The sequence below is a fragment of the Alligator mississippiensis genome, chromosome 1 (assembly GCF_030867095.1).
Source record: "Alligator mississippiensis isolate rAllMis1 chromosome 1, rAllMis1, whole genome shotgun sequence".
In the NCBI taxonomy this organism is placed as follows: Eukaryota; Metazoa; Chordata; order Crocodylia; family Alligatoridae; genus Alligator; species Alligator mississippiensis.
Window position 1 is genome coordinate 289,006,191 of NC_081824.1, and position 24,137 is coordinate 289,030,327.

The following is a 24,137-nucleotide window of genomic DNA, read 5'->3' on the forward strand; positions in this document are numbered from 1 at the left end:
ACTATGCAGTACGTTCAAATGGATTGAGAGAACAAATCCGTTTTTGGCAAGAGAACTGTTTCTCTCTTGCTGTCAGACACACACACACACACACACACACACACACACACACACAATGGATATAGCTGTATTTATGTTCTGCTCAGTGGTGAAGAGCATCTGGATATTTTTCATGGCACAGAAAAACAGTTCTTTGACACAATAGCTGTGGGAACACACATTTAAGGCTAGTGGTTTCTAAACAAGTCTATAAAAAACAAGGAGGCAGAAGTTAATTGGAGGGATTATGTGCAGGTTATGGCCTGTCTGTGATGAGGATGAAAATAACTATTCATCATCATGGCAAGACCAAATAAAATTCAAGACAATCAGCAGACTGACAGCTTTGGTGCCAATTCGCCATACAACGTTAGCGCGGGGGGTAAACCGACTACAAATATATCCTTTTTATACTAAATACTCCTTTAATTCTACCTTTATCTCATTTAAGTTCATTAGACAACCCATGATACAAGGCACTACTGAACAAAGCTACAGAATTTGGCCCAGGTAAGTGGTAGTTGATTTAAAAACAGGTCATATTTCTATAAATTGCTATCACCTTTAATTGCTTTAGAGAAAAGGCTGGATTTTGCCTTGTATTTAAAAATTGAAGCACTTGGTTTAAAAATTATGGGTGGAAATAAAAGCTTCTTTGATAACTAACTTTGGCCAATGCTTCTGACATCACTGCAGCTAACTGACATACAAAGATGTATCCAAATTAGAGAGTGATAATATAATCATGGGTACAGTAGGATAATTAGATTAGAATGAGAGACTGCCAGTCACGTGAAGTATGCAACAACAGGTACAAATGAAGAAGTACAAAAAAAAAAAAATCAACTAATTAGTTTAATTAATGAGGGGGAAAAGGAGAACGATAAGATTACAATATATGACCACAGAAATGACAAGAAATGTGTTAGAGGGCCATGAGTCTAAACAAAAGACTTCAGTGCGTAATGGACAGAAGAAATGAAATGAAATGGCAGGTAATTCTTTTCCTGTTTTACTTTCTCTTTCTCCTTTCTTTTTATTTTAATATTGAAAAGGGGCAGAGGGAACATGCCAACAAGTGGGGAAAAAACCTGGCCCTCAAAGGATAAAGGGGAAACACTAAAGATGCATCAGAATCAAGCCCAAACTATTTCTCCCTATATATTTATATGGAAAGAGGTACAGTAAAAGACTGACATAATGCAGTAACAGATGGGATGCTGCACTAAACTCATTCTGAAAACATAGCAGAAGAGGGGAAATCTTAACAGTTACTATTAAGCTTCTAGGAAACTTGGGAAATTAAACTGTTTAGAAATAATAACATTACATATAAAAAGGAATGAGCCCAGAAGTCAACACAGGTCTTTCAGTTTGGTTTCAGTGCAAAAGATACTACCAATGTTAGGCACTTCCAGAACAAGGAACAACTGATAAAACACATTTAAATAAGTGAAAAGTACTCAAAATCAAAAAAAAAAAAAAAAAAAAAAGCAGATCATTCCAAGAAATCTGCTAAACAGCATTTAAAGTTGCACAAAGTGCTAGTGAGGTAATTGTCTAGGACATCATTTAGTAGACAGGGAACAGGTTTTTACAAGATCCCTGTACTCCATAACACATTGGTCCTGATTTTTTTTGATTTCTTGGCAGCTGCACATTTTGAAATGTTCAGGCTGTCTGAAGACTCAAGTAAACAGGACTGCATCAGTTTCCACTGGAGTTTTAGAAGCATTTTTCACAACCCAAACAGGAGAAATGCAATTTATTCTTAATGAGTTTAAATACAGGATATAACTGTTCAGAAAGTGGTAGATTCCATAGTAGGTTTAGCAGCAATAGTCTTTTCTAATATATGGATCCCTAACCTTGTGATAAAGCAGACAAAAGGTATAAAAGGGCAACTGCTCCAGTTTAACAGTGGAATAAAGATAATACAATTACAATATATCAATGCAATGCAAGGTAAAAGAAAGAGAAATCTGAACACGTTTCATAATTTTCCATGCTGATTTGTAACTAAATATAATCTTCCAGCAAGTCTTGCCCCACCAAAAAGTAGTAGACCCCACCTCCCACCCCACCCTGCTCAAAGTTAATTTAATTAAAATAACAAAATCTTGAGGTGCCTCATGCCTTCACATTTTAATATGACAGTGTCAGAGCTAACATCAAACTGAAACTTATACTCCCCTTGCTCACTGAACCTATTTCTTTGTCTGAAAACATGCAGGAGAAAACTAAGCTGAAGCCAAATTAATTTGGCAGGCTTATATCTGAAAAGCACCAGTACAAAGAGTTTGAGGACAAGATGTGCCCTTTAAAATGTGCAGAGAAGTACTTGTTCTCAGGCTATGGATATGCAGAGTTGACAACACTCATATACATATTTGGTAGGGATGAGGGTATGGTTTTTATGTATTCTACGGGGAAACCAAAGAATACCAAAATGGCCTGAAACACTTGAAATAAAGAAGGACAGTGCTTTAACAGTGATAGTACTTTAAGATAACTTCACAGCATGGGAATTATTAACGTTGCTTGATACAAATCAAGGCTAGAACCACAACAAAGTTTTGTTTAGCCAATTACCTATTTTTAAGAAAAATAAGAAAAAACAAACAAACAAAGGAAGTGGACTTGTTTTCCTCTATTTGCAAATGGAAAGAACTCAGATTGAGTGCGCTACCCAGGCAATACAAATGCAACAAAACAACATTTTCCCTAACAGAAATATGTTGGTTGATTCTTGGCTTCAGTTTAAATTTACTCCATTTAAATATATACTAGGGGCACAGCAATAGAGATTTTGGGGGCCAATACTGATAGCCTAAATCTAAGGAGGCATATCAGCCGATACTGATCCAATTTCCGACACAGGTGCCTCCAGCTGGTAAGTCCAGTGTGGTGGAAGGGGAGGAAAGAGGGGGGGGGGGGGGGGGGGGGGGAGCTCAATGCCCCGTGGTGAGGGAGGAGACAGGAGCAAGGGCGGGCACTGCCCAAGCGGGGGGGGGGGGGGGGGGGGGGGACAGAGCCATGGTTCATGCTGGGGAGAGGTGGCTCCTGCCACTGCTTGCACCTCAGGAGGTGTCAGTGTCTCCCCGTGTGTGCGCGCGCGTGTGTGTTAAGGCGCACCCTCGCTGGTGCTGAAGCCTCTACATGACTCGGTAGTATGCCCCAATGAGGCCTCCTCCTCCCCTACAGCCTCAGCTTGGTCCACCACTTTAAATAGCAACAAGTAATAACTTAGCAAGTAGCACAGTAGTATCAGCAGCATCTCAGGCAGCCAAACAGTCACAGTCAATATCAGAGCAAATCTTTCCTCCCTCTTCCCCTTCCCTCCTTACTTTCTGTTTCCCTGCAGACAAGCACAGCTTCAGCTTTGAAACTTTCAAAGCATTTTGACTGCCCTCATTTTGTTTTGAGGCTGTTTTGAAGCCCCATTGTTTCATTTAGATTTTACTGTTTCAAACTCAAAACAGCATTAAAATGAAATATCTGGTGAAATTTTGCACAGCCCTAATACACACACACACAAATTGTCTGTCAAGAATGAAAGGGGCGAGGCGGGAGGGACAAAGACCTGAATCCAGCCCCACGCCCCCCTTTCTACACTGACACTTCTCATCCGTCCCTACTCCACCCCCACCCCTCCCGTTTCAGGTCTCACCCTGCTCCACTCACCCCCCACCCCGCTACATTAAGTCCAACCCTGCTTACCCCTTTTCCCCTGCCACTTCAGATCCAACCCTGCTTACCCCTAAGAGTACTGGGTCATCTAGACCCAGCACTCTTTCCTGCTTATGCAGGGGGTCGGACTCGATGATCTATTGAGGTCCCTTGCGACCCTAGCATCTATGAATCTACCCCATCCCTTCCCCCCTGCTTCAGGTCCAACCCCACTCCCCCCCAGCCCTCGCTCCACCACTTCAGGTGTGACCCTGCTCCCCCCCCCCCCACACACACCCCCCCCCGCCACTTCAGGTCCAACCCCACTCCCCCCAACCACCCTGCCCCTCCTCATCTGGCCCTGCTCCAGCCCCACCCTGCCGTTGCATCAGGTCCCACCCTGCTCCCCCCCTCCCCTTCTGCCATTTCAGTTCTGACCCCACTCTTCCCCTAACCCCCCACTCCTCCCTGCCACTTTGGGTCCAACCCTGTTCCCCCCTACTTCCCCCCCACCACTTCAGGTCTGACACCACTCCCCCCTACTCCTCCCACCACCTTGGGTAGAACCCTGCTCCCCACCTGCCATGCTGGGTCCAGCCTGCTCCCCCCCTCACCACTTCATGTCTGACCCTGCTCTCCCCACTGCCATTTCAGTCTGGCCCCACTCCCCCCCCACTCCCCACCACTGCTTTGGGCCCCCGCTGCTCAGGCATGTTTCCCTCCACCAAACTTCCCCAGCAGCGGTGCAAACTTGAACTTGCACAGCCCAGACCTTGCAGTCAATCACTGCCCACACTCTCAGCAGTGTATGTGCAGTTGGCTAGAAGCGTTATGGACAGACTTACAAACAGGCAGATGAAGCCTTTTATTATATTAGAATACACACACTCATGTTTACAGTTATGAATTTACCCATACACATGCTAATTAACCGTGAACCCTGGGCTAGACTATGGGCCCTGCCCCTCGTTCAGTGCCCCCCAGGCCTGAGGGGGAGGGGGCATTCAAGGATAAAGCAGGGGTTAGATGACAGACCAAATACAATGTATCTGGCAGTAATGAGTCAATAATTACATATTCACAGAAGGGGTTATATTAAACACAACATATTTGCATAAACTACTCTATATAATAAATACCAATACAGGGCAGCTTATTCTCCTAAATATATTAAGGCACAGGGTTTACAACAAGGATCCCAATAGCATAGAGAAAGAAAAGAACAGAATACAACAATGGCACCACAGCTGTGCCCAATGAAGAAATGACAACCCAGCAGGAAACCCTGTCATCCTATAGGACTGGAAGGGACCTCAGAAGATCATCAGGTCCAGTCCCTGCACCAAGCAGGAAAGGTAACTGGGGGTCAGGTGACCCCAGCAAGGTGAATGTCTAGTCTCCTCTTAAAGATTTCCAAGGTAGGTGATTGCACCACCTCTGGAGGAAGTTTGTTCCACACTCTGGACACCCTGACTGTGAAGAAGTTTTTCACAATGTTGAGCCTGAATTGATCTTCAAGGAGTTTATGGCCATTACTCCCAGTTTTTCACCTCAGGTGCCCTGGTGAACAGCTGTTCACTTAACCCTTGATGTACTCCCTTAGTGTAGCAGTAAGCTGCTACTAGGTCCCATTTCAGCCTTCTTTTCCTCAGGCTGAAGAGTCCCCCTCAGCCTTTCCTCATATGGCTTGCCTTTTAAGACTCTGATCATATGGGTGCCTCTTCTTTGGACTCTCTCAAGCTTGTCCACGTCCTTGCTAAAGTGTGGTGCCCAGAACTGGACGCAGTACTCCAGCCACAGCCTCACCAGTGCCAAGTAGAGCAGAAAAATCACCTCTGGTTTTGCTGGAGATCCATGGATTGATGCATGCCAGAGTATTATTTGCCCTACTGATTACCAGCATCGCACTGCCAGCTCATATTCATAATGTGCTCTATTATTACCCCAGGTCCATTTCATTTGTGGTATGTTATCGTGTCCATGGGGTACTGTCCGTTCCCCTGGTTCTCATCTGCCACGACTTTGATCTTGTTAACAAAACAGGAGGAAAGAGATAACACATCAATCAGTACCCGCAGAATGACAATGCTTGACCTATCACATGATTTAGGGTGCTTTTATTCTTCCTTTCTTTTACAGAGACCTGGATTGTAGGCGGCAGCCCATCCAAGTGGTCCCCCCTGGATCACCCTTGGGCTCAGGAGTGGATCTCTGGCTTTGAAATCCTTAAGGTAAGTGCCATCCAGTGTCCTGTGGTGCTAATTACTTCATTAGCAGCCCATGAACATGGCGTCTCTTATTCCGTGCTGGCTACCTATATGGGGAGCAACCTCAGTTAATCCCCCTCAGTTTGTTATAGTGATTTACAGTGTTGACTTAGTCACTCCTAAGTTTCTAAGTGGCTAAGCGATTCCCACACCTGTCTCAGTCTATTGCTGCTAATTGCTTCATTAATGGTATGCCACAGTCTCTCCCTGCAGCTTGTACCCGTGCGGCTCTGGGAGTTTCCTCACCATCAGAGCTGGCACCGCAAGCCCAGGAACAGTTTCCCCCCCATGCTTTGGGGTCGTGGACACTTCTCCTGAATCTCACCCTGAGGCTCCTTCTCTAATCAGAGACTCCTCACCTCATCACCGCATGGAGCCTCGGCTTTTCCCCAAACTCACCGAGGTGGCCGGAGTTCCTCTGTAAGTAATTGACGGTATTGCCAACCTGTTGTCCTTGTGGACCCTCCATCTCAGCGTCACTCTGGGCCTCAGATCTCTCTGCCAAGGTCCCTTCCCACTGGGATCTCAAGCAACCCCCTCTTCAATTTGTTGGTGCCTGAACGCATCTTTCCCAGGGCTTCATCCTTCTTATATCCCCAGAAGCCAAGCCCCAGTGGCTCAATGCGGACATGGCAAATCTCCCCACCCTAGGCATTATTACTGTCAGCTGCGGGAATTTCCTCAAGTAACAGGGCTCCAGTCAGGGACCCTGTTATATGGTGCTAGTCAGCTTGGTGCTGCCAAGCCTGTAGGCGTGTAGGGGGCTGTTCATCCTGAAGTGGAGCACTATGTTTCTCGACGTTGAACGTCATCAGGTTCAATCTGCCCAACTTGTTAGCCTATCTATGTCTGCCTGTAACTGTCACCTATCTTCAAGTATGGCCACGCTTCCCCATAACTTGGTGTCATCCATGAACTTGGCCAGTGAGCTCTTCACTCCCACATCCACATCATTAATAAAGATTTTGAAAAGTACTGGACCAAGCACCGATGCCTGTGGAACACTGCTGCCCACTTCTCACCAGGATGACAAAAATCGATTCACTATGACTCTCTGGGTTCTATCCTGCAGCCAGTTTCTCATCTACCTGACTGTCTTGGAGTTAAGCCCACAATCCTCTAATTTTCTCACAAGGGCATGATGGGATACAAGATCAAAGGCCTTTTGGAAGTCAAAGTATACAATGTCAACCAGCTTTCTCATGTCCAGGTGGTGAGTTACCTGGTCATAGAAAGAGATGAGTTTAAGGCAAGACCTGCCTGCAACAAAGCCATACTGGTTGTCATTGCAATGGGGTGGCATCCTAGGGGTAGCCGTGATCTCCCCTAACGCCCCCTTACTGTGCCCAGTTAGTCTGAAAAGCACCCTCAATCCTCGCCCGCCATATTTGATGGTCAATAGATAATAGGGAGGCTGCCTTTTTGTCCTCTTGGACATGTCTTCCTGCTGTACTCTGGCCCCATTCTATAATGGGAGTTCCAGGGTTCCCTAGCCTTATGGGCTATGCATGGCTCCAACCACCCCTTTACCATGCCCCAAGCCTTGCTGATGTAATGGACATTGTCTAATCTCACCCGATGTCTCACTGATACTCAGGGTCTCCACAGCCCTGTCTCGCTCTGAGCCTCACTGGTGCCTGGGCCTTCCACAGCCTTGTGTCGCTCCATGCCTCACTGGCGCCTGGGCTTTCCACAACCTCGTCTCGCTCCACGTCTCACTGGCGCCTGGGCTTTCCACAGCCTTGTCTCTCTCTGCGCCTCACTGGGCGCTCGGGCTCTCTACAGCCTTGTCTCTCTCTGCGCCTCACTAGACACTCGGGCTTTCTACAGCCTTGTCTTGCACTACGCCTCACTGGGTGCTTGAGCTCTCTACAGCCTTGTCTCGCTCTGCACCTCACTGGGCACTTGGGGTTGGCACACTCCCAATGCTGCACTCTTTCTGGTGTTCAGGGTCAGCACACTACCAATGCTACGCCCTCTCTGGTGCTCGGGGTCAGCAGACCCCCAATGCTGCCCCCTCTCTGGGTCTTTTCAATCACTGCCCCATCTCTGGGGCCTCCCAAGCATTGCCATCTCTCTCTCACTTCAAGTGTTGCCCCCTCCTCTGGGGCGTCTCAATCACTGTCCCCCTCCTCTGGGGCGTCTCAATCACTGTCCCCCTCCTCTGGGGCTGGGGTCCCCACGCTACCATGAGTCCCCTATGAGGCCTCTTCTGTCCCCTTATAGCCTCACCCAAACCACTGGTAAAACAGCAAACAAAACAAGCTCCTGGGCTATAACATAAATCCTAGCCATCTGGCTATAACATTATTCCCACCACACCAGGGTTGCTCCATCCTTCCCCAATCTCTGGCTATACCTGCAGTCTGGCCTCTCTCCTCTGCTTGCTCTGGGAGAGCTCCTTCCCCCTTGGCTGCTGGCAGCAAACCACCACCAGGCTGGAGGCCTGGGATTTATATCAGAGCCAGGCCCTGCCCCTTCTGGTCAGCAGGCCAGGTGCAGGTGTGGCCACTTGCCTCATTAGCCAGTTGTCCTGGCAACCTGCACCTGGTTTCCTATCTCTGCTCTCAAAGCAGCAAGCACCTTAGTGCCCTGCTACAGTCATTAAGTATCTTACTTTCTGCAAGCTTATCACAGATAGACTCCTTGATGAACTTTTCTAGCATTTTCCCTAGGATGAAAGTTAGGCTGATTGGCCTATAGTTACCCGAGTCCTCCCTCCTGCCCTTCTTGTGGATGAGCACAATACTGGCCCTCTTCCAGCCCTCAGGGACTTCTCCAGAGTGCCACAAGTTGTGGAAGAGTTTTGCCAGGGGTTCTGCAATGACTTCGGCCAGCCTCGGCCAGGTCTGGCCAATGACTTCAGCCAGACTTGTTCCTGCCTTGTGCAGGGTTTAACACCCATGCTGCTGTACACAGCTGCTGAGGTGCTGTCTGCTCCTGGACCCTCCGTGCACCAGCCTGTGCACTGTCACTGCAGCTCCCTCCATGGCAGGGCAGGGGATGCAGCTGCTTTCCACTCCCCATTTGGCCACAGCATCTTCAGGGCACTTGTGGGGAAACTGCTCTGCCCCACTGGTCAGCTCAACCAGCTCTTCACAGCCCTTCTTCATCATCTGTCATCAAAGCCCCCATGTGCTGGGCATGCTAGCTTTTTATTCCTTTTAGGAGCTCTGCCACCAGATTGAAAATGGACCAATCAGGGAGCTCGAGGGGTTAGTGCCCTTTCAAGTCCTCTTTCTCACCCCACCCCTGGGTCAGGGCAGGGTGGCCTTCTTCCTGTCATTCCATGATTGGTGGAGAAGGGAAACTGCCTCCAGCAATGGGAACCTGAGCCCTTCGGGCTCAAACTAACAATCCAGGCTGCTGGTGAGCCTCACAGCCAGCCTGCCCCCTGCCCCCCACCCATGCACATATACATATACACATACCACATACACATGGATTTATGGAATCTGTCAAAGAAAGGGTGAAAAAATATGCCCACAGGTCAGCAACTCAGCATGCACCTGAACATATTTAACCTAACATGAGGCATGTTGGGTCTTCATTGTTTTTAAGTTTGTGAATGCGTATGACCCCAGTCCTGAGAAATATCCCTCCCAGTCACCAGGCTCTTGTATCTGGGTCTTAACACACTTAGTCCCACATGTTCTTAAATTTCCATTGGCCTGAATAGGCTGCAACACAGCCTTCTTCCTTGGCCACTTTAAGAAATATTCTGAGCACAGGATCAATATTAACAAGATCCAATTTCCCAAGAGTTACTAGAGGCCTCCAAGGACCAGAGCTGAGATTCACTAGTAGCTTAAGCATACTCTTTCCCAGAACTCCAGCCAAGAAGGGCCCCTGGCTTTATCATTTTATCTTTCAAGCAAATAAAACTAGGATTTTATAATGGAATTTATGTGTGCTGCAGTCCATCTGTATTGAACAAGGGACAGGGTCAGAACCTTGGCATATCTGCATTAAGCCCTGTATATTTAACTCTCATGTATGTTTACTTCTGTACGTGGCAAAGGCCATGCTTCCTTTTAGCCTGTCTACAAAACTCTCATAATGAGGGCAGTGGGAGTTTTGCAAGAGTAAAGAGCAATGAAGATAGTCTACAGCTCCTAATCTTAATGGAAGATGGCTATGTACAACAGGAAGACAATGGTCCCTATTTAATGTTCTGGGTCAACATTTGCAGGATCTAATGGAACAGTGGAGCAACTTGTTCATTTAATCAAAACAAGAGAAGCTTACCCACAGTCCATCTAATGAGCAAAAGGGAAGGAGAAGGGATTAACTTTTATTGGTGCAATATTTTTCTTACAAATAAAACTTTCTACCCATTAGGGTTGTTAAGTTCACTTGTGAAGTTTTTGACTGTTGCCTTTTGGTCCTATGAGAGAAAGCAGTGCATAATTAAGTGGAAAAGTACACATAACTTCCAATATTATTAGAATAATGCCTTCACTTCTATGAAAATTATTCTTTCTTGCCTTAGTTATGGAGATATTTTGCCTGTCTAATACTTACCATACATTGCCAATGTACCACAGCACTGTTTAATACTTACCAGACAGTACAGAAGGACGTATTCCCACCCCGGCCCCAAGGTATAACGCCATACCAACAGCCTACAGAGCACATGCCAGCTAGCCACATTACAGGATATGGGCAGGTCCAAGAGTGGGATCTAGGGAGAGGGGAACAAGATAGGGGGCTGGACTGGGTCCCCATGGGCTAGGCTTCCTTCCCAGGGGAAGGGCAGTAGCTCCCACAAAAGCACCTTCCCTCACTGCTTCCACCTCCCAGCCACCCTGGGAAGCATAACTAGCACCTCCCCCTACCCTATACTCCAATCCCAAATCCCATTTTATTAAAACTTGAGACCTTTCTGAATTTAATTTCTCTTTATTTCTTTTTTAATTCTTTCTTTTTTAACTTATTTTTATTTTATCCTTCAGTGGCTGGCTTCCTTCATTTCACCACCCCCATTTCCTTTCCACCTCCCATTTCATTACCCACCTATAGCCCATTAACTCTGCCTCCCAGCTTCATGTTCCTGCTCCTGCAACCTCTCTCTTACACCCTCACCTACAGCAGAGACAGAAGCCTGACCTGGCTCACCAGCCCTGTAGTGGCAATTCACAACTGTAGCTCTTAGTCAGGCCCCCGATTTCCCAGCCTCTAGTGACAAGTCACAGCTGTGCAGATGGGGGACAGCCAGAGAAGGATTTTAGCCTTAAGGTGTGACTGCTTCAAACTTGAACTAGCCCTAACACCAATCAACATCTGAGCAGGTCAAAGAGCGACAAGTAACAAAGTCCTTAGTTACAAAAGAAAGAGCGTCTCTCAAACCACTGGATAAAACAGCAGCTGGAAACTCTCTCAGAAGCAGGGACAGAAAGTGATTCTCTGAAGAATCCATATATAGAAAGGAAAGAAGGATTCTGGACTCTGTTGCCCATAGAAAACTGAAGTTGTGAGGAAATGAAAGTATGGATATCATTACAGGTGTTTTATTATTTTATCTAGTTTCGCATATTTTGTCCTAGCTAAGGGAAAGCAGGATTGGTTTTAGAACACTTACAAAATCTGTAAATAGGTGGTTAGCCATGTTAGTCTGAAGTCTAAGACTAGACAGAGTCTTAGAGTATCTGAATGAATGGCATTAATAGCATTTGACAAAATTAAGCTGTTACCTATGAAACCCCATGCCTCTTTGAATCAGTTAGTCCTTAAGGTATTACCCTCTCGTACCTTCTGCATCAAAAAACCTGTGCATCTGTTATCTTTCTCTTATGCATGTCTATAGAAAGGCAGACTATATAATGTAATTTATTAATTTTAATGTGCTTTGCAGAATCAGGAATGGAATGCACCATAATTTAAGAGTGTAGAACCTCAAAAATGTATTGAAGGAGATACTTACATTTTGTGTAGGACTTAGAAAAACTGTAAAAATAATGATATTTTGGGATCTGTAAACTTATGATTTGAAGGACAAAAAGGTTCTTAGATATTGCTGAAGAAATTTCTACTAACTTAATTTTTCTACCAGACATTATAACAGTGGTATCAAAGGAAAGGAAAAAAACCTCCTTCCACACAGAGTATGTTTGTAAAAGAGCATATGCAATTTATTACTAGGAACAGGCATTTATTGCTTATTAAAGTCTATCCTGGCTTTTGAAAATGAAATTACTTCATACACAGGAAAAAGGTGTATATGATAAGCTGTTATTTCAGGTCCATTTTCAAAAGATTAAAAATAAACCCTAAGCCTATTTTATAGGCCAGCAGTAATTAATATTAATTTCCAAAAGGCATTTGATCACAAAAAAGCAAAGGTTAATCTTTGGGACCACAATGAACATCATTTGCAAACTTCATTATGGTAATATTCTGCTAGTTTTCACTTTGGTTTTAAAAAGATTCCGAAACTAGAGCCATGTAAAAACGTTGTAGGTCAGGGCACTGAATATTTGCATTTTGAAAGCTGTATCCCTGATGTGCCTTATGGAGACTGGGTTAAGCCAACATATCAAGATAACTTTTACTGTGAGAGGGTTTTCAGTCCCTTTCCTAAATCACAGTAATTCCCTCTGGGAATTGAACACAATTTTAAACTGTAATTCAGTTTACAGCAGTTAAAATACATAATTTGATAACTGAAATTAAAAACTTACTTGTGTCAGAGGGTTATCTTATTTAGCAGATTTCTCTGACATTAAAATCCTAATCAGTTTTCCACCATCTTATTTCTAGGTTGGCTGATTTCTAGGTTTCCATTTTATTCATCTTCATTTGTTTGCTCAGAGGACAAAACATTAAGAAATGGAGAAAAAGATCAACAGGTAAAAGGCAAAAATAGAAGATGGAACCAAAGATGACTTGCAGTATAGAATACAGTGGGAAACTTATAGGGTTCCATCACATACCACTTGAAATTAGAGAAAGCTTGAAGGGAAACCATGATAGGTATTAAAGCAGAGAAAATCAGAAGTGGGCATATACAAGGACCAGTAGCAATTAGCAGACTGGCTCGCATATAGGTAGCAGCTGAAGTACTGCCAACATGATCTGGAGAAATGTTTGAGCAGCTGCTGACTAACCTAGTGGAAGAGATAATAAGTATGAATGCACAGAAAGAAAGCTCAAGGGGAAATAGAAAAGGTGTGGCTGGTCCAGAGAGAGAGCGCATGCTACCTCTATAAGAAGAGAGAGATATCATGCAGATAGATGCATTAGCCTTTCCTTATGACGCTTATGCCTAGGGACACAAGTTACACATAAACCCATTTAAGTGATCAGAAACTGGTTGAAACCTATAACAGAACAGAAGCTCAGTGCACATAAACCAGTTTCAAAATGGCTGAAAATGGTTTAAGATAAACCTGGTTGAATGTAGTATCAGACTTCATTGATTTAGGTCAAACTAGTTTCTGGAACTTCTGTCTCAGACCCCTTCCTGGTTCAAATAAAATTAGAGTCCCCCAGCATGCTTTACAGCCCTGGACTGAGCTGTGCTGTCTGCTCCAGAAAGCAGGCCTGGCCCTGACCCTCTACTCCCTAGCTGGAGCAATGACAACTGACTCACTGGCCTCAGTGGCTGCTCCCCACCTCTACCCCCTCCCTTCCAGGCAACACCCTGCTGGGGTCTGGGAGGGGGGTTAAACTTCCCTTCCCGTGAATACAGAGCTGCCTTGGCCTGCTTAGTTAGTGCTGGCTGTGACTGTGGACTACAAATCCCAGAAGCATCTGGAAGCAGGAAGAGGAAGTGATGAGCAACCCTGCACAGTGCTGCTACTGTGATTTTTGGACTGCAAATCCCAGAGACCTTGGGGGTAGCAGGCAGAGGAAGCAAAAACACTGCCTATGCTTGCTACATACTGGAGAGCCATGCTCTAGTGCTTTCTGGCTTCTAGCTTGAGCCACAGCAGGCATGTGGCTGCATTTCCTGAATCAAAAGTGAGTATCTGTTCATTTGCTTGTTGGTTCAATCTTTGCAGCTTAGGCTAAACTGCAAAGAGTGAATTAATTCAGCCTCAAGCTTTTTTACTTTTGTCTAACAATTCAGGTTGAATAATTAGTCTCTTTGGGTGCATTCAAACAAGACTGCACATGCCGTTTGCAGCATCTCAAAGCAGTTTGAGATGCTGCAAGAGGCAAGCTAGGAACAAAAAAAATGTTCTCTGCACTTCATATTTGCAACACTGACTCTAAATTTGATACCTGGAAATCCAGGTATCAAAAAAATAGCCTGCAGAAAAAAGCAGGGCAGGACATGGTCCAGGACCATGCCATGAGGCAAACCAGCAGCAGGTCCTCCAGAGATGCTCTGGAGACCATAGTGTCTCTATGGAGCTACTGTTGCCCCAGCATACATCCTTTGTGTGCAAGACAAACAGAAGTGGGCAAGGCAGAGGTAGGACCCAGTCCATGGCACTGTCCCAGGTAAGCAGGGACTGGGCTGAGGGGGCTGTGTGGTTTCTGGGGGGGGGAGGGGGGGGGAAGGTTGTAGGTGTGGGGTGTTTGGGTGGGTGTGTGGGGAGTGGTGGGAGCAGTGTGGGGAGTGGCAGAGGGTGTAGATGGGATGTCCGGTTTATGGAGGGGGCACCATGCACCTGCCCCTGCCCCCCTTGCAGCACCAATGGACCCATGGTCTGTGTGGGGAGAATGCACCTGGTCAGACCCAGCTCAACCCTCTAGTGCACCTTTGGACAGGACCAGAATGTGCAGCTCTGGCACTCATGGCTCCTGACCAAAGGTACGCGCTAGCCGTGTGGGCTGTCGGGTCACATTGGGCCATCTAGGCTTGTTTTCCATGAGGGTCAGATGGCTGTGTGCCATGGCCCATTGTAGGCACAGCGCTAGAGCTATGCATCACCTCATGGAGAACAGGACTGGTGTGACCTGGCCTGGCTCACCCAGCTAGTGCACCCCTTTGGACAGGCAGACATGCTTTGACAGTTCAAAGCAGGACACCATGCTGATAACATCTTCCATGCAATAGCTGTCCAGATGGCAGACTGGGGTCATACATGGCAGCAGTGCTGCACAGAAGCCAATTGTGCAGCCACAGTCCACTGGCAGCTGGCTCAGTGGTGCAGACTCTTCTGCTGTGGCCATGTGGTCCCTGTCTGGGTCTGGCAGGCACGCAGCCTTGGGGCCACATGCTGTCACAGGTAGAAACAGGTCATAGCCAGACAGCAGCCCCCACTGCCAGACTGCTGCAGTGGGTAGAGGGTACAGGGAACTCTCAGTTAGGACTGCTTCAGCAGTCCAGCTGGAAGAAGGGGCTAGTGTCTCCAGATACAAATTGGCTGGGCCCCAGAAGCTCCTCTCTCTTTGTATCCTTCAAGTACCATGGGACCTAAGGCCCACCCAGCTAACTAACAGCCCCTACTGTGTGGGGCCAATGCATGAAAGCTACAACAGAATTCTTGGGACAACAAAAGCAAAAAACAGGACAGGAGTGACATGAGGGTCAAAGGGTCAAAACATGAGAACGACCCCAGAAGCGCCTGTCTATTTGTAACACTTATACTGGGGGCCCTAAGGCCCATCTGGCTAGTAACCCTGTGTGGAGCTAATGAGCGAGTAGTACAACTAAATTCTTGGGACAAATAATAAAAAACCAGGATAAGAGTGTCATGTGGGTCAAAGGGTCAAAACATGAAAATAAGTGTGCCTGAGGAAGACACAAAGCAGAGCCTCTCAGGCCACACCCACCAGTCCTCAAAGACATCCAAGGAGCCAGTGGATGGCACCCACTGGTGCTCTGCTCAGAAACAGGCATGGACTTCAGAAGCTCCTGAGAGCAAATGGCCATGAGCTGCTTGCCAAGGCAGCTTTTTATACTGCTGGGGCCAACACAGGGCAGTTTTTTATACTTCAGAGGTCAGCACAGGTGATGACTCCAGGCTCTAGCTCCCCCTGGCTGATGTCCAGGAGAAGCTGGGCAGGGTCATTTTGCCCCAAGTGGCACAACTTGCCCCACACCAAAGTGCATGTCCAGGCATATATGCCGAGACAAAAATCCCTGAACAAATTTGTGCCACTCCTATTTGAGCTGCTACAACCACACATACCTGTGTGTGTGAACACACCCTTTGACTTTCTGGACTACCAGCATGGCTGGGAAGAGAGGCCTGCCTCAGACTTTGACAGACATGGCAATCAGCAGCAGGAGGACAAGCAAGAGCTGAAACAACCCTAGTTGCCTTCCAGCCACTTCACCTGTCTGCATTGCTGCAGGCCCAGCCCTTTGGCTGCTGGCCCTGGAGCTAACGGTGCCACTGTAGCATTGGGCACACAGACTAACAGCTCCAGCTTGGGGCATACAGCAGGGACTAGAGCTGTTGTCATATGCCTCTAGTAGGAGTTGGAAATATTGCCACCACTGGATATTCTGGGTCAGAGCTAGAGCTGTCATCACTACTGCCGTATGCTGCAGGTCATAGGCAGAGCTGTTGCCCTCCACTGTCAAATGATCTGGGCCAGAGTCAGAGTTACTGCTGCTGCCCAAGTTTCTTCATGCCCCAACCTGTATCTGCCCCATGAGGAACCCTACAATCTGGACCTAGCCTGGAACACAAGATGAATTAGACCCCCAGTATAAACTATAAAATGATGAATAATATATTTTAAAAGAAAATATATTGTTCAGGCCAAATGTAGAAAATACACCATAAAATTATAATTTTGATATAGAAATTAGCTTCCTGGTGAATTTAACTAAACTCAAATGGTTGTGACCTGTAAATATATGAGATGGGCACCCTGTTTGATCTTGATAGGAATGGATGTATGATCATTGCATATGTTTACTTTTCAAAATTAATTAAGATCATAGGCTTTCTTTTAAATAAAAATGCTAAAGGTGAATGGCAGAGAGTAAATGAAAATTGAATAATCCCAGGTTCATATGATGAATGGGTCTACTATATAGATTGCTGGATAGATGAATCAGAAATAAATCTTAGTTAAGTATTTTCCTCCCTAAATAACATATCTGGCTGAAAATATTACTCTGCTTCATTCCTTTTATGTTTCCTAGGTTATACTTCAGCCACTGAAGTGATATCCTGACACCGGTGAAGTGGCAAGACTCCCATTAATTCCAATAGGGCCAGGATTCCAGCCTCGATATCTGTTCTGAGAGTGCTGCTGTGCCTGTTTTCATTTTATAACAACTTCATAGCTCAACTGTTAAAAAACAAGATCTTAGAAAACTCAGATTGTCATTGGTTAAAAAAAAAACAAAAACAAAAACAACAAAAAAAAAAGTGTGTCTATTTATGGTCATTATATGCCACCCTTATTCTCACTCGTGAACACTTATTTTCATGTGTAATTCTGCTGACTTCAAGGGGGGCATACTTGGGCCAGATTCTGTTCCAACTATTAGGCACATATGAGTGGACTTAGATGCCTAAATTCAACCCTATTCCATCAAATCTGCATCCCTGAAAAACGGTTAATATACAAAAGGTGCTTTTGTCTTCTTCCTCCTTGCTGGACTTTTATTTTTTGAGACTCAGTCTTCAGAGTAAGATGATGATATATTACAAAAGTAGATGCATTCATGGATTTTCAGAGACTTGAACAGACTAGAATAGAATCGCATTTAGACCCTATAACAGGTCACCCTCCCCAGCGCCATCTTCCCTGTTATCCGCGCCTTACATGAGGCAGTCTTGAAGTCCCCTTTAAGGTTCTTGTGTCCTGCTCTCTACTCACCTGCCATGTCTTGATGGAAACTATTATACTGATGTTCTAGTAAGGGGGAGACTGCCCATTGTATTGTGTGTTGGGTCTTCCGCCTCCACGGACCTTGACCCCTGTCTTTCTCTAGCTAGTCCTCCCTGTCTAAACCCACCAAACAAGGTTTGACCCTGAGGTACTAGCCTTTTCTCCCTTATCTTGAGGCTCGTGGCCCTCATTTCTGCTCCAATCTAAATCCTGGCCTACAGGCCCAGCCACCGGCCCCACAGCCAGGAGGTCGCAAGCCCAAAGCCGGGTAATGGCCTTGAACTCACGCTGTCCCAGTCCAAAATCATGGTTTCCATGAAAATTGCAGTAGGGCCCTAATCATAATACCTTGCCCTGTTCCTGGGTATATACTCTCCAATGACCCTGCTCATTTTACCTTCAGTCTCTAAAATTGCAATCCCTTCTTGATAGGGACATCTCTTACAATGCCTAGCACAATGTAGCTCTAATTTCAGTTGGAGCTTCTAGACTATATTATTTCAGAACTAATAACTAATTGTTAATCCTCCCTAGCACTGTTTACATATTTTTTTCATATTAATTTGGATCAATATGAAAAACATTGTTGTACTCTTTGGGTTTCTCTTTGCAGGCCTGTGCCTTAATAATTTGAAACAGAAATTGCCTGCATACTTCTTAGTTGCAAATGGCATCTGTTCCCTATGAACTTTCAGATCCTCACGCATGACATTTGCTATGCTTGGGTAATTTTCTTTGAGATACATACTAACTAGAGAGTGAGCTCTTAGTCTGAAATGTTTGTGACTGAAGATCTTATCTTCAACACCAAACTATAAATTAAACAGAGCAATATAAACAAATTAGTGGCAAGTGACAATATTCTCCAGGGTAACAGGCTGGCATAACTTAGACACACTGCCTGGACATTAACATTTTCTACTGGAAATGTCTATCTAAGCTGCAGGGTCAAAACCCTATACTGAATGGTCAAAAGCATCAGGCCAATACATCCAAGTGCAAGAAATAGCATAACTAAAGGTGGGCAAGCAGTGGAGAGGGTGCCAGTATGGTCTCTTCCCACAGAAATCTTTACCATGGTAGGGCTAGCTGTAAGAGCTAGAATTTGCCACAGGAGGCACAGCCCTGACTTTGCAGGAAGGATTGGAGCAAACGAAGCACCAGAAGTAGTCCCCAGGGATCTGTGCTGCTTCCTGTCCTCCAGTGGTAGCAGCCCAATGTATGCTTTTGTAGCAGTTGTTGACTGGAGAAGGGCATGTCAATGGATTAATTTTATAAATAGAATGAGGCCCATAATAAGCAGCACAACTTCTCCTGCAAAGGAGTGGCTGAATGGAATGTATCTTTTGCATACTGTTGGTCCAACCTGACTTGCTCTGGGCTTTCCAGAGCAGGCTAGAGGCCTGGCTTGGTTTGTTAGTTAAATAAATTGATTGACACCGAAAGTTATAAACAAATGGGTTATTATTAAACAAAAGGGAAATAACAACAGGGGAGAAATAAGACAAAGAAGATAATACAATAACAATAATAGACAAAGATGTGAGATCACAGCAGTAATCCTTCAGAGACAAAGGCTGCTTTCTATTGCCAGGCAGTATTGTGCTGCCTTATTTCCAGGCGATAATTCTCACTCACACCCACTTTCTTCCAAACAATCTCACGCAATGATGACTCTCCACAAAACTCATGACTCTCAAACCCAAAACCCACACACAAGTTCCGACCAAACACCAACAGACTCGCACTCTAGGGCTCTGGTCAACAGCCTTTATATAGTCCAGTCACCCCCTCTTTATCAACCAACCAGTGTCCAATCTGTGTTGTTAATCAACCTGTTGATACATTTCTCACTCTTCATCCAATCATACTCTGAATCACCTCAGGCATGCAGCTAATATCCACACATCAATCATTCTACTCTTTTCCTCCAAAATCCCAAATATATTGCGCATGCTCAATTTTGATAATTGGAGCAAAAGTTGGAAAGGTCTGGCCTTCTAGAACCATCCAACCATGCTGTGCATGCCTTAAGCAAGTAAACTAAGGTATGCTTGAATGGTATTCAGGAACAACAAATATGCAAAGTAACTAAACTTTGTTACACAGTAGCAGCTGCTGCTGGAGTGAAAAGAGCTGGGCACATAAGACACTTCTCCATCAACTAACTTGAGTCCCCTCTTCTCCTTCCGCCAACTTCCCCTCTCCACTAGTCAGCATCATACCCCCTCACCTCCACCTCTGCCCCAGGGTGAAAGAGTTCACTATGTTAATGAGCATGAGATAAGGTTACATGCATTCCATTTTTTTCCAGAACATTCAGAAGACTGAGTTTATATTAGCACCATTATTCCAAGATTTGCTAAGACAACTAAACTAAACAATGTGCTCATGCAATATGCAAAATAATCTGGAAACTACCTGTTCTAACATTATCAAGACTCTATGGATACTGTTCATGGGCTTTGATCCATAAACCTTATAGCTGTCTGTGATTTATTCAGAGTTGGGTGAAAGTGTAGCCATACACAGAATTATGGGAGTGCAGTTATATCACCAAAATTTAAACTGCTCGTATCATACACATATCATAAATATGATCATTTGTTTCCCATAAGACAAGGAAACAAAAGCTTTGATCCTCTTTGTAGTAACCTAGGACATCTTTACACGTGCTCCTGGGTGGGGGGTTTTAATTAGAGGGGCTCTTGGGAGCTGTTCTAATTTGAGCACCTGCAGCATCTCATGTACTTGGGGTCCTGCACTTCAAAATGGCAGTGGAGGTACTTTAACTAAAGCTCGTTCAATGAGTTTTAGTTAAAGTCCCCTCACTGCCATTTTGAAATGTGGGGACACTGAGTACACATGACACTGAGGCTGCTGGAGGGTTCTAATTAGAATGCTCCAAAAGAATCAATTAATCAAAATAATCTGCTTGATTGAGAAGACTCGATTAATTGAGTCTGCTCTGGTGCATTCTAATTAGAACACACTGGAGCAGGTGTCAGGCACGTGTGTAGGTGCTCTTAGTTGCTGATACCTTAGAATTTAATTGCTGACGTACCTTATACAAAAATTTCTTAGCCTATGTGAGAAGAGGCAGCAATGTGCAATGTGAATTACTTTGTCAAAGGTCAGAATGGCCTTAGGGTCTTTGTTGGGAGCTGAAAGAAAAAAAAAAAAAAAAAAAAAAAAAAAAATGTAGAATTTGAAGGAGCTAGACCACTTCACTTCTTTTTCCTCACATGATTTCTGTAAAATAACTGGAAGTGAAAGAAGAAAATTGTAGAAATAAACAAGGATTTTAAGGATAAATGTTAAAGCCACAGTATTTTATGTAGCCAAACTTTGGATAGTATACACAGAAAAGCAGTACCTGTTTTGGTATTTTAAAAAAGTCCAAAAGAACAACACCAAAATTTCTTGAAGGGACAGGATTTGTAAAAACTAGCCTAACTAAAATGCTTGTTTATGGGAGGCTTTTTTTTGTTTCTATTATAAAATGCCTATTAGTATTTAAACATACTTTTATGCTGTAACCCTTTAATGAAGTGCCTCTGTTTATCTGGGAGCTTAGATTATACAGTTAGGCTGAGATTTTCAAAGCAGATGAAAAGTTAATTCAAACTGCACTGCCAGGTCCTTGAGGTCACTTGGGGAATCCCATACTGAAAAGACATGCCTGACAAGATCTGTCTGAGGTTCCTCAAACTGTTTTCATATTTAGAAGATCTTAATATTAAACTAGTTCAGGTTCTCCAGAAATAGTGTGTAAATGTTACTGTTTGTGAAGTCATTGTTCAGGGTCCTCGTGGTGGATCACAAACCTATTAAGTCAACTGTCCTAGATGAGCTGCAGCTCTGCTGAGGACAACATGTAGGCACCCAAAGGCACATGGGTTTGAAATTACACATTGTCCTACTGAATATGAACTTGCATCCCAGAAAGGAAACTGCATTAAATCCACTGAAGAGAAACAGACTTGCCGAGGTGGAGCTGCCTTCATCAATACTGCTTTGCTGCAAACTACTAAATGCATTATAAGAAAGGAACACTTTCATACAACCATTCTTCAATTTTCAGAGACTATGATGACCTATTTCTTTAAGGAACAAGGAAATTGTTTGTGCTAAAGAGATAACAGTACAAAAAGTTTTCCTTATATCTTCTGCATCTCTCCACAATTTTCTCCTCTCATCCTGCTTTAACTTTTTTCTGTCTTCATTTTCTCTGGCCTTCGGTCCTATCATTTTGGGGGGATAGTTTAAATGAACATGTTTGATTTCTGCGAAAGTTTTCCTAAAATCCCCATTTTTTTTGTACAGCTTATAGAAGGGTGTAGAAAAAAGGCGCACAAAGGGAAAATTTATTGAGCTGAGCTCTGCTCATACCTCATTGCAGAAATTAATTATAAAGCCTTAGGCAGCTTGTTATGGCAGAAGCACTGCCAGATTTTATAATGTTAAATGAAGCTTACTCATTAAGCCCACATAGGAAGTTAATTCTACTTCATTTTATTGCTACCATGCTTCTATGAATAAAGTAAGTGTTTTGGGAAGTAAAGTAATTGTATCTCTTATTATTCCTAATGAATGTTGGCTCTAATCTGAAATAAAATCCTTTAAGTACAGCATCTATTTTACAAGAACAGGCCAGAACATTATTACCAGATTACAGTACTCCCCAGAAGGTGCCAGGTGAAAGAGGTAGTAAAATAAATGCATAGCAAGAAACAGCTTCTTTTTTAAGAGCTCAAAGATTTTTATTTTTTTTTTAAATCAGAAGAATAAGAAGGAATTAATATGGATTAATTTTCAAATGCATTATTTTTTATTACCTTTCTGAAGTGAACCTAAAATTTTAGGAGAAATTTATGCTGGGGAAAGCTCCTCACAGATTCTCTGCCAATAATACCAATATAGGAGCCAATAAGATAACTATTATATAACAGATATTTTAGGGATAGATTGTTTTTTTGGTCTGTATCCTACAGCATAAAGTATAAAGGTTCTGTAAGGCTCAAAAAGGTGTCTTACTTTCCCATTACATTTGGTTGGCCTCCCTAACCCTATGTCCAGTTTACAGGAGACTCCAATTCTCCCCAGAAAAAGAGGGTAGCATAGATTATGCAACGGGAAAATTACTCCATCCCATGAAAGCACTAAAAAGGTACCTGAACTGAGCTGAAAGAGATGTATCAATTTGCAACTTGTCCACATCTACATCAAGGCATTAGCATGAAAAGAATCATGCAGAATGAAGCCTATTATTTCCTTACTAAATGCATTGACTCCATTTGCTCTAATTCGCCTAATTTCAAGCTTTATTTTTTGGAGACGGTGGCACTAGAAAAATATGCTAAAAGTTCTATCTAAAAAATGTGAGATGCTCAAAAGAAAAGCACAGGATACTTATCATTCGGGGCATACACACTAGGCCCTACTGTGCCTTGACTTAGCATTATGAAGGAGAAAGCCAGACCATGATGTTTGGATAACAAATATTAAACAAAACCCAGACATATTCCCTCTAAAATGCATGTATAAATAAAAGAGTCACTCTCCCAAAACAGAACAAAACCATTTTCCTCACTTTTTCCCTAGACGAGAGGGTAAGAGAACAAACGCAAGACAAGTGTTAGCCAGATCTCTTGCGGTATGATGGGAAAATGATCACCTTAATAGCACTAAATGTAGTAAAACATTTGAATAGAAAAAGTATTTGGATTTCACCTCAAGCTTCTTTAAACTACAGAGCTGCATTCACTGTTAATACGACGTCTGTATTGGTGTCCCAAAGTCACACTGAAATCAGCTGGAGATGGCTTAGCAAAGTAAACCATAATCTGTACTGAACTTGAGAGAGAAATAAAAGTTATTGTAAGTGCTAAAAACAAAATTATGCATCCTATAGCGACAACAAGAAACTATTATAGATCAAAGTCTAATGACCTTCCAGAGAAAGCTGTCAAGCAGGGTTAGAAATTTCCTACACACACACACATATTAAGCTATAAAAGTTATAGTTTCCATTCTGACAGCGAGCTAAAAACTAGAAGGCAGAGGAAAGTTAAGAATAAAAAAAAAAAAAGTAATTGTATTTATTTCCAAAGAATAGGATAAACAAAGAATCAGGATATGTTGATACCAATTTTTTTCCTCTCTGCATTTGATATTATATTTGTTGTTCATATGTATGAAATTTTAGGGCAACCTGGCTGGAACAGACAGGTCCACAACAGTCATGTCAGCCAGGGATAGCAGCAGCATGTGGTTCTTCTGTTCCAGGACCCAGAGGTGTAAGTAGAGAGACTGAGGGAAAGCATGAAAAGGGAGGGGATGTGATGCTGAGCATGGAGGAGAATAGAGGGGGTTCTAAGTGTTGGGGAGGTCATTCTTACCTAACTGAGAATT

The 24,137-nt window shown here is 44.0% G+C and overlaps 2 long non-coding RNA genes across 2 annotated transcripts in view; one reads left to right on the plus strand and one right to left on the minus strand.

Annotated features, from left to right (window-relative positions):
* The window catches only part of LOC109280289 (uncharacterized), a 141,651-nt gene that overhangs the window by 54,406 nt on the left and 63,108 nt on the right, over nt 1-24,137 (minus strand). The window lies entirely within an intron of this gene.
* Nucleotides 11,326-22,241, plus strand: LOC109280287 (uncharacterized). Its single transcript, XR_002086548.2, has 3 exons — nt 11,326-11,480; nt 12,735-12,823; nt 17,029-22,241. It is a non-coding gene; the product is annotated as an uncharacterized LOC109280287 (long non-coding RNA).